The sequence below is a fragment of the Rhipicephalus microplus genome, unplaced genomic scaffold (assembly GCF_043290135.1).
Source record: "Rhipicephalus microplus isolate Deutch F79 unplaced genomic scaffold, USDA_Rmic scaffold_390, whole genome shotgun sequence".
NCBI classification, from domain to species: Eukaryota; Metazoa; Arthropoda; class Arachnida; order Ixodida; family Ixodidae; genus Rhipicephalus; species Rhipicephalus microplus.
In genome coordinates, this window is record NW_027464954.1 from 80,001 (window position 1) to 90,708 (window position 10,708).

General features: G+C 60.9%; 1 non-coding gene across 1 annotated transcript; it reads right to left on the minus strand.

Moving 5' to 3' along the window:
* Nucleotides 1-851: 851 nt before the first annotated feature.
* On the minus strand, nt 852-2,666 carry LOC142794236 (small subunit ribosomal RNA). The gene has a single exon (XR_012892181.1). It is a non-coding gene; the product is annotated as a small subunit ribosomal RNA (ribosomal RNA).
* Between the last annotated feature and the right edge of the window lie 8,042 nt (nt 2,667-10,708).

The following is a 10,708-nucleotide window of genomic DNA, read 5'->3' on the forward strand; positions in this document are numbered from 1 at the left end:
TTCCCTCGGCAGCAAGCAAAACGCCTGGCAACGTCGACGCTCCCCTAACCGCGATCTCGCACCGTGTTTCGTGTGGCGAATTCAAAAGCCGGCCGGCGCTGCTGCAACCATTACGGTCGGTACGCATACGCCGCGGAGGGCGGGACGGTCATCGGAGCGTGCGGTTCCTCCATCGAGTACTGCGCACCTCGGCCGTCGCATCGCCGTGCCATGACCGGCCGCGCGTCAACGCGAACCGGTGCCAGCGAGATCCCTCGCCTGCAAGAACCGACCGGCAGCCTCCGTCACCCGAGGACGCGGAGGCGCTTGCCGCGGACGGCGGGACGGTATGCACTGGTGCACAGCGGACCCGTCACATCGCCAGTTCCTTGACCGACCGCCGACGCTTGTGCCGTTCCTCTCGTACTTGGCAGTCGCCGCGCGATTGTCGGGTCTCGTTCTTGCACGCTCGAACGGTCGGGAGGGCACTCGGCTGGCGTTTCGGGAACGCGCAGCCTCGCCTTCTACCGACGTAACCACGACTCGCCGTTCGCGCTCCGCCGCTCCTGTTTACAGTACTAGGCGGTCCCGCAGCGGTCGGGTCGCGCATTTCGAGCGCTTCGAGCCACGGTGCAGTGGCGGGTCGAAAGCCGACCTATGAGTGCGTTGCGCCGTTTGTACCCGCGTCCGCCACCTGGCCGACCGTCCAAGGTCGCGGTGTTGGCGTCCGCTGGGCGCAACAATTTGTCACGGGGTGCCGCTCCACATTCAGGCAGCCCCGTGGGGAAAAGCCGACCCCGCGTCCAAACGGGGTCAGCGGCAGAAAGTGTCGGGCGCAGACGCAGCTGAGGCGCTCACCCTTCACAATCCGTTAATGATCCTTCCGCAGGTTCACCTACGGAAACCTTGTTACGACTTTTACTTCCTCTAAATGATCAAGTTTGGTCATCTTTCCAACAGACCGGCGCAACCGAAAGGCCGCGCCGGACATCGGTCCGAAGACCTCACTAAATCATTCAATCGGTAGTAGCGACGGGCGGTGTGTACAAAGGGCAGGGACGTAATCAACGCGAGCTTATGACTCGCGCTTACTGGGAATTCCTCGTTCAAGGGGAACAATTGCAAGCCCCTATCCCAATCACGAAAGAAGTTCCACGGGTTACCCAGTCTTTTCAGACAGGGATAAAGACACGCTGCTTCCTTCAGTGTAGCGCGCGTGCGGCCCCGGACATCTAAGGGCATCACAGACCTGTTATTGCTCTGTTTCGTGCGGCTAGGAGCCGCTTGTCCCTCTAAGAAGGTTGTAAGGTGCTGGGAACCCCGCACCTATTTAATAGGCTAGAGTCTCGTTCGTTATCGGAATTAACCAGACAAATCGCTCCACCAACTAAGAACGGCCATGCACCACCATCCACCGAATCAAGAAAGAGCTCTCAATCTGTCAATCCTCCCAGTGTCCGGGCCGGGTAAGTTTTCCCGTGTTGAGTCAAATTAAGCCGCAGGCTCCACTCCTGGTGGTGCCCTTCCGTCAATTCCTTTAAGTTTCAGCTTTGCAACCATACTTCCCCCGGAACCCAAATACTTTGGTTTCCCGGAAGCTGCCCGCCGAGTCATTTGAGTAACTCAGGCGGATCGCTGGTTGGCATCGTTTATGGTCAGAACTAGGGCGGTATCTGATCGCCTTCGAACCTCTGACTTTCGTTCTTGATCAATGAAAACATTCTTGGCAAATGCTTTCGCAGTAGTTCGTCTTGCGACGGTCCAAGAATTTCACCTCTAGCGCCGCAATACGAATGCCCCCGTCCGTCCCTCTTAATCATTACCTCGTATTCCAAAAACCAACAGAACAGAAACGAGGTCTTGTTCTATTATTCCATGCAAGTTTATTCAGGCGACTCGCCTGCGTTGAGCACTCTAATTTTTTCAAAGTAAAAGCACCGGCCATCTCGAGGCACACAATGAAGTGCACCAAGAAAGAACCGGCATGATGTTCAGTCCGAGCCGTCGCATCGGGTAGATGCACTACTCGTCTGGAACTGAGATCCAACTACGAGCTTTTTAACCGCAGCAGCTTTAGTATACGCTATTGGAGCTGGAATTACCGCGGCTGCTGGCACCAGACTTGCCCTCCAATTGATCCTCGTTAAAGGATTTAGAGTGTACTCATTTCAATTACGGGGCCTCAAAAGAGTCCCGTATTGTTATTTTTCGTCACTACCTCCCCGTGCCGGGAGTGGGTAATTTGCGTGCCTGCTGCCTTCCTTGGATGTGGTAGCCGTTTCTCAGGCTCCCTCTCCGGAATCGAACCCTGATTCTCCGTTACCCGTAACAACCATGGTAAGCAAGTAACCTACCATCGAAAGTTGATAAGGCAGACACTTGAAAGAAACGTCGCCGGCTCGTGGCCATGCGATCAGCACAAAGTTATCCAGAGTCACCACACAATACGGGCCGAAACCCGATCGATCTTGGTCTAATAAAAGCACCCGTTACCCAAAGGGCTCCAGGCTCACTGCATGTATTAGCTCTAGAATTGCCACAGTTATCCAAGTAGGAAGAAACGATCTAAGGAACCATAACTGATTTAATGAGCCATTCGCGGTTTCGCCTTATTTCGGCATGTACTTAGACATGCATGGCTTAATCTTTGAGACAAGCATATGATTACTGGCAGGATCAACCAGGTAATCGTTCGACTGCGCGTCCGTCCTCGCCCTCGGCGGGCCGGACGCAGTCTGTGTGCGGCGGAGGCCACCTTCAGGCGCCCCAACACGCTTATTTTGCACTCCGAGATGACGGCGTTCGAGCTCGCTACGGCACAACCTTCCCGAAAGACGAGTGGGAGCCGTGCGGCAAGAAGCACGTTCATGCTCGCTCTTTTTCGTTGCATCGACTCGGTCGCGCCGTGCGGGTTGCCCAAGCCCGCTGCACTGTCGGTGGACCGGCCGGAACTAGCAACGGAGCCGAGACTGCAAAGCCGCCAGACGACGGGTCACGCCCGCGTCTTCGGCGCTTTCGCATCTGAATCGCCCGAGGACGACACGGAACACACCTCGATATCGTGGTAAAACGGCACCGTCCGACAACCAGCCCCTAACGCATCAAGCGGATGAGGCTGCAGACGACTGCCGTGGATTCCCCTGGAGCAGACCCGAGGACACGCTTGACGAGGCCGAAGCCCGCCGCATATCAGACACCCGGTCGCTTTCGCGTACGCCGCTCACGAGAACCCCCACATAATAGCAGCGATAAGTACCCAGACCTCCTTGGGCCCTAATACGAGCGTACTCGAGAAAATTTCACCGCGGGTGTGCCCCGAAACGTGTGGCATGTTGAGCGTGCCACAAGTCTACGTCGCTCTCAAACCCGCCGAGGTCGTAGAAGTTGCGACCCTACTCACGAAATTCCCACCGAGGATACGGCCGCAAACGTACCGCACCTTGGGTAGGCCACGAGTTTGTGCAACACTACGCTGACGGCACAGCACCGAGGTCGTGCGCGCACGCACGGGAAAATTCCGCCGCGGTTTCTGCCGAAAACGTGAGGCACCACGACTCTCCGCAAGTTCGCGTCGACTGCGAAAGACCGAAGTCGTGAACGACGTGTCCGCTACTCGCCGCCGACACGCTGGACACCAAACGTACAACGACTCGACGGCGTCGTAGAGGCCCACGACGCGGTTTTCCTTAACGACGTCTCGGCGTGGCACCGACAGGTTAGAACGGCCGACCAACGTTCCCTGTCCGCCGTTCGGCTCAGTCGAAGGGCTCGGCGACTTCGGCAACGCTGCGAAGCCGCACGGTGACGCACGCCATGTCCCCATTTTTTTTTTTCTTTCTGCGTCTGCCGGGGTGCCCCTATAATAGCAGCGATAAGCACCCAGACCGCCGTGGGTCGCTCGCCCCGGCTGACGTGGTTTTTCGTACTCCTGCGGCGGTCGCCGTCAAGCACGTCCAAATACGCTACTTTCGTGGGCGCATTCACGCTCTTTCGCTTCGCCGGAGTGCCAGCACTCACTCTGCCAAAAACGGCGAACATCCGAGCGGCGGTTCCCACTTTTGCGTCGGCGTCGCAAACCCCGCCCCGGCAGACGAGGTTTGCCGTACTCGTGCGACGGTGGCCGGCGGGCACGTCGAAAGACGCCGATATCGTGCGCGAATTGGCGCACCTTGGCTTCACCGGAGTGCCGCCACTGACTCCTCCAAAAACGGCGAAGATCCGAGCGGCGCTTCCCACTTTCGCATCGGCGTCCCGAACTCCGCCCCGGCTGACGCGGTTTACCGTACTCGTGCGACGGTCGCCGGCGAGCACGTGGAAAGACGCCGATATCGTGCCCGAATCGGCTCCGTTCGGCTTCGCCGGAGTGCCAGCACTGGCTCGGCGAAAGACGACGAACATCCGAGCGACGGTTCTCACTATTGCGTACGCGTCGCAAACCCCGCCCCGGCAGACGCACTTTGCCGTACTCGTGCGACGGTCGCCGGCGAGCACGTAGAAAGACGCCGATATCGTGCCGGAATCGGCCCCGTTTGGCTTCGCCGGAGTGCCAGCACTCACTCGGCCACAAACGGCGAACATCCGAGCGGCGGTTCCCACTTAGCCGTCGGCGTCCCGAACTCCGCCCCGGCAGACGCGGTTGCCGAGCTCGTGCGACTAGCGACCGCGAAGCCGTCTCGCGACGCCGCTTTCGTGCGCGGCTCCCACTGCGACCTGGGTCACCCGAGGTCGACGAGCAAAAAAGAATGTCGAAAAAAATTTTTTTTTTTTTTTGCGTCTGCCGGGGTGCCCCTATAATAGCAGCGATAAGCACCCAGACCGCCATGGGTCGCTCGCCCCGGCTGACGTGGTTTTTCGTTTTCCTGCGGTGGTCGTCGTCAAGCACGTCCAAACACGCCACTTTCGTGGGCGCATTCGCGCTCTTTCGCTTCGCCGGAGTGCCAGCACTCACTCTGCCAAAAACGGCGAACATCCGAGCGGCGGTTCCCACTTTTGCGTCGGCGTCGCAAACCCCGCCCCGGCAGACGAGGTTTGCCGTACTCGTGCGACGGTGGCCGGCGGGCACGTCGAAAGACGCCGATATCGTGCGCGAATTGGCGCACCTTGGCTTCACCGGAGTGCCGCCACTGACTCCTCCAAAAACGGCGAAGATCCGAGCGGCGCTTCCCACTTTCGCATCGGCGTCCCGAACTCCGCCCCGGCTGACGCGGTTTACCGTACTCGTGCGACGGTCGCCGGCGAGCACGTGGAAAGACGCCGATATCGTGCCCGAATCGGCTCCGTTCGGCTTCGCCGGATTGCCAGCACTGGCTCGGCGAAAGACGACGAACATCCGAGCGACGGTTCTCACTATTGCGTACGCGTCGCAAACCCCGCCCCGGCAGACGCACTTTGCCGTACTCGTGCGACGGTCGCCGGCGAGCACGTAGAAAGACGCCGATATCGTGCCGGAATCGGCCCCGTTTGGCTTCGCCGGAGTGCCAGCACTCACTCGGCCACAAACGGCGAACATCCGAGCGGCGGTTCCCACTTAGCCGTCGGCGTCCCGAACTCCGCCCCGGCAGACGCGGTTGCCGAGCTCGTGCGACTAGCGACCGCGAAGCCGTCTCGCGACGCCGCTTTCGTGCGCGGCTCCCACTGCGACCTGGGTCACCCGAGGTCGACGAGCAAAAAAGAATGTCGAAAAAAATTTTTTTTTTTTTTTTTGCGTCTGCCGGGGTGCCCCTATAATAGCAGCGATAAGCACCCAGACCGCCATGGGTCGCTCGCCCCGGCTGACGTGGTTTTTCGTTTTCCTGCGGTGGTCGTCGTCAAGCACGTCCAAACACGCCACTTTCGTGGGCGCATTCGCGCTCTTTCGCTTCGCCGGAGTGCCAGCACTCACTCTGCCAAAAACGGCGAACATCCTAGTGGCGGTTCCCACTTTTGCGTCGGCGTCGCCAACCCCGCCCCGGCATACGCGGTTTGCCGTACTCGTGCGGCGGTGGCCGGCGGGCACGTCGAAAGACACCGATATCGTGCGCGAGTCGATGCTTCTTGGTCTCGCAGGAGGGCCGCCACTCACTCCTGCAAAAACGGCGAAGATCCGAGCGGCGCTTCCCACTTTTTCGTCGGCGTCGCAAACCTCGCCCCGGCAGACGCGCTTTGCCGTACTCGTGCGACGGTCGCCGGCGAGCACGTCGAAATACGCCGATATCGTGCCCGAATCGGCCCCGTTTCGCTTCGCCGGAGTGCCAGCACTCGCTCGGCCAAAGACGACGAACATCCGAGCGACGGTTCCCACTATTGCGTACGCGTCGCGAACCCCGCCCCGGCAGACGCGGTTTGCCGTACTCGTGCGGCGGTGGCCGGCGGGCACGTCGAAAGACGCCGATATCGTGCACGAATTGGCGCTCCTTGGCTTCACCGGAGTGCCAGCACTCACTCGGCCAAAAACGGCGAACATCCGAGCAGCGGTACCCACTTAGCCGTCGGCATCCCGAACTCCGCGCCGGCTGACGCGGTTGCCGAGCTCGTGCGACTAGCGACCGCGAACGCGTCTCGCGACGCCGCTTTCGTGCGCGGCTCCCATTGCGACCTGGGTTACCCGAGCTCGACCAGCAAAAAAGAAGGTCGAAAATTTTTTTTTTTTTTTTCTGCGTCTGCCGGGGTGCCCCTATAATAGCAGCGATAAGCACCCAGACCGCCGTGTGTCGCTCGCCCCGGCTGACGTGGTTTTTCGTACTCCTGCAGCGGTCGCCGTCACGCACGTCCAAATACGCCACTTTCGTGGGCGCATTCGCGCTCTTTCGCGTCGCCGGAGTGCCAGCACTCACTCTGCCAAAAACGGCCAACATCCGAGCGGCGGTTCCCACTTTTGCGTCGGCGTCGTAAACCCCGCCCCGGCAGACGCGGTTTGCCCTACTCGTGCGACGGTCGCCGGCGAGCGCGTCGAAAGACGCCGATATCGTGCGCTAATTGGCGCTCCTTGGCTTCTCCGGAGTGCCGCCACTCACTCCTCCAAAAACGGCGAAGATCCGAGCGGCGTTCTCCACTTTCGCATCGGCGTCCCGAACTCCGCCCGGGCTGACGCGGTTTACCGTACTCGTGCGACGGTCGCCGGCGGGCACGTCGAAAGACGCCGATATCGTGCCGTAATCGGCCCCGTTTGGCTTCGCCCGTGTGCCAGCACTCACTCGGCCAAAAACGGCGAACATCCGAGCAGCGTTTCCCACTTTCGCATCGGCGTCCCGAAGCCCGCCCCGGCAGACGCGGTTTGCCCTACTCGAGCGACGGTCGCCGGCGATCACGTCGAAAGGCGCCGAATTCGTGCACGAATCGATGCTTCTTGGTCTCGCAGGAGGGCCGCCACTCACTCCTGCAAAAACGGCGAAGATCCGAGTTGCGCTTCCCACTTTTTCGTCGGCGTCCCGAACTACGCCCCGGCTGACGCGGTTTACCGTACTCGTGCGACGGTCGCCGGCGGGCACTTCAAAATACGCCGATTTCGTGGGCGCATTCACGCTGTTTCGCTTCCCCGGAGTGCCAACACTCACTCTGCCGAAAGCGGCGATCATCCGAGCGGCGGTTCCCACTTTTGCGTCGGCTTCGCAAACGGCGCCCCGGCAGACGCGCTCGTGCGACGTACTCGTGCGACGGTCGCCGGCGAGCACGTCGAAAGACGCCGATATCGTGCTCGAATCGACCCCGTTTCGCTTCGCCGGAGTGCTGCCAGTCACGGCGCAGAAAACGGCGAACAAGTGTTTTTTTTTTTTTTCCTAGAATTTGTGTTATAGAAGGCACATTTGATATCGGACGATAATTTTCAACTTTATCACGCGCACCGATTTTCGTGTAGAGGTTTGCAAGTTTATGGGAATTTCTCCACTTGGAATAATGCGATTTAGTAGTACTACGAGAACTTCATGGATGTACTCAAGGGTACGGGGCAAGTCAGTTACGTCAACACCTGCAGATTTTTTACACTTCAAACTGAAAATTGTTGGTTGTGAGTCCTCGTGTGATATTAAAGGCCGATTCGCTAACACATAGAACAAAGAAAGAAAGGAAGAAAAAACGCCCGCGCTCGCTCAAGAAACCTGGGTTCGCAACAAGTGGCAACAACAAGCAACCGAGCGAGTGCGCCAAAACCCGTGGCGGCCGAACAAACGCGAAGTCCCAACCGCGTCAGCCGGGGCGGCACGGGACAGGAAAAATCACTTCAGCCGGGGCGGCGGGGCACCGAATAAACCTCGTCACCTCGTCGCAGGATAAAAGAGGAAACAAAAAGTCTAAACAGCGTCTGCTGGAGCGAATGCGTAATAAAACAACAACAACAACAAAAAAAAAAAACACCCGCGCTCAAGAAGTCTGCAATCACCACAAAAGGCGACTGTGACCGAGCAGCGTCAGCCGGGGCCGTGCGGAAACGGAAAAACCGCGACTACCGGGGCGTCGAGGCACCGAAAAATCCACTTCAGCCGCGGCGAAAAAAAAAAACAAAAAGAAAGACGGAGGGGGGGGGGGGAACCACGTCTGCCGGGGCGAAGGAAAAAAAAAAACGCGTCTGCCGGGGCGAGCCCGGGTGCGGCACCACCGGGAAAACTGTGGCAAACAGACATGGCGATCGAGTGAGTGGGCCGCCAGCCAGGCTCAGCCAAAAAGTGCAAAGTCCGAACTGCGTCAGCCGGGGCGGCAAAAACCACGTCAGCCGGGGCGGCGCAAAAAACCGCGTCTGCCGGGGCGGCACGAAACCGCGTCAGCCGGGGCGGCGCGAAAACTGCGTCAGCCGGGGCGAAAGAAAAAAAAAAAAAAAACGCGTCTGCCGGGGCGAGCCCGGGTGCGGCACCACCGGGAAAACTGTGGCAAACAGACATGGCGATCGAGTGAGTGGGCCGCCAGCCAGGCACAGCCGAAAAGTGCAAAGTCCGAACCGTGTCAGCCGGGGCGGCAAAAAACCGCGTCAGCCGGGGCGGCGCAAAAAACCGCGTCTGCCGGGGCGGCACGAAACCGCGTCAGCCGGGGCGGCGCGAAAACTGCGTCAGCCGGGGCGAGCCCGGGTGCGGCACCACCGGGAAAACTGTGGCAAACAGACATGGCGATCGAGTGAGTGGGCCGCCAGCCAGGCTCAGCCAAAAAGTGCCAAGTCCGAACTGCGTCAGCCGGGGCGGCAAAAAACCGCGTCAGCCGGGGCGGCGCAAAAAACCGCGTCTGCCGGGGCGGCGCGAAAACCGCGTCTGCCGGGGCGGCGCGAAAACTGCGTCAGCCGGGGCGAAAGAAAAAAAAAACGCGTCTGCCGGGGCGAGCCCGGGTGCGGCACCACCGGGAAAACTGTGGCAAACAGACATGGCGATCGAGTGAGTGGGCCGCCAGCAAGGCTCAGCCAAAAAGTGCTAAGTCCGAACTGCGTCAGCTGGGGCGGCAAAAAACCGCGTCTGCCGGGGCGGCACGAAACCGCGTCAGCCGGGGCGGCGCGAAAACCGCGTCTGCCGGGGCGGCACGAAACCGCGTCAGCCGGGGCGGCGCGAAAACTGCGTCAGCCGGGGCGAGCCCGGGTGCGGCACCACCGGGAAAACTGTGGCAAACAGACATGGCGATCGAGTGAGTGGGCCGCCAGCCAGGCACAGCCGAAAAGTGCTAAGTCCGAACTGCGTCAGCCGGGGCGGCAAAAACCGCGTCAGCCGGGGCGGCGCGAAAACCGCGTCTGCCGGGGCGGCACGAAACCGCGTCAGCCGGGGCGGCGCGAAAACTGCGTCAGCCGGGGCGAGCCCGGGTGCGGCACCACCGGGAAAACTGTGGCTAACAGACATGGCGATCGAGTGAGTGGGCCACCAGCCAGGCTCAGCCAAAAAGTGCTAAGTCCGAACTGCGTCAGCCGGGGCGGCAAAAACCGCGTCAGCCGGGGCGGCGCAAAAAACCGCGTCTGCCGGGGCGGCACGAAACCGCGTCAGCCGGGGCGGCGCGAAAACTGCGTCAGCCGGGGCGAAAGAAAAAAAAAAAACGCGTCTGCCGGGGCGAGCCCGGGTGCGGCACCACCGGGAAAACTGTGGCAAACAGACATGGCGATCGAGTGAGTGGGCCGCCAGCCAGGCACAGCCGAAAAGTGCAAAGTCCGAACCGTGTCAGCCGGGGCGGCAAAAAACCGCGTCAGCCGGGGCGGCGCAAAAAACCGCGTCTGCCGGGGCGGCACGAAACCGCGTCAGCCGGGGCGGCGCGAAAACTGCGTCAGCCGGGGCGAGCCCGGGTGCGGCACCACCGGGAAAACTGTGGCAAACAGACATGGCGATCGAGTGAGTGGGCCGCCAGCCAGGCTCAGCCAAAAAGTGCCAAGTCCGAACTGCGTCAGCCGGGGCGGCAAAAAACCGCGTCAGCCGGGGCGGCGCAAAAAACCGCGTCTGCCGGGGCGGCGCGAAAACCGCGTCTGCCGGGGCGGCGCGAAAACTGCGTCAGCCGGGGCGAAAGAAAAAAAAAACGCGTCTGCCGGGGCGAGCCCGGGTGCGGCACCACCGGGAAAACTGTGGCAAACAGACATGGCGATCGAGTGAGTGGGCCGCCAGCAAGGCTCAGCCAAAAAGTGCTAAGTCCGAACTGCGTCAGCTGGGGCGGCAAAAAACCGCGTCTGCCGGGGCGGCACGAAACCGCGTCAGCCGGGGCGGCGCGAAAACCGCGTCTGCCGGGGCGGCACGAAACCGCGTCAGCCGGGGCGGCGCGAAAACTGCGTCAGCCGGGGCGAGCCCGGGTGCGGCACCACCGG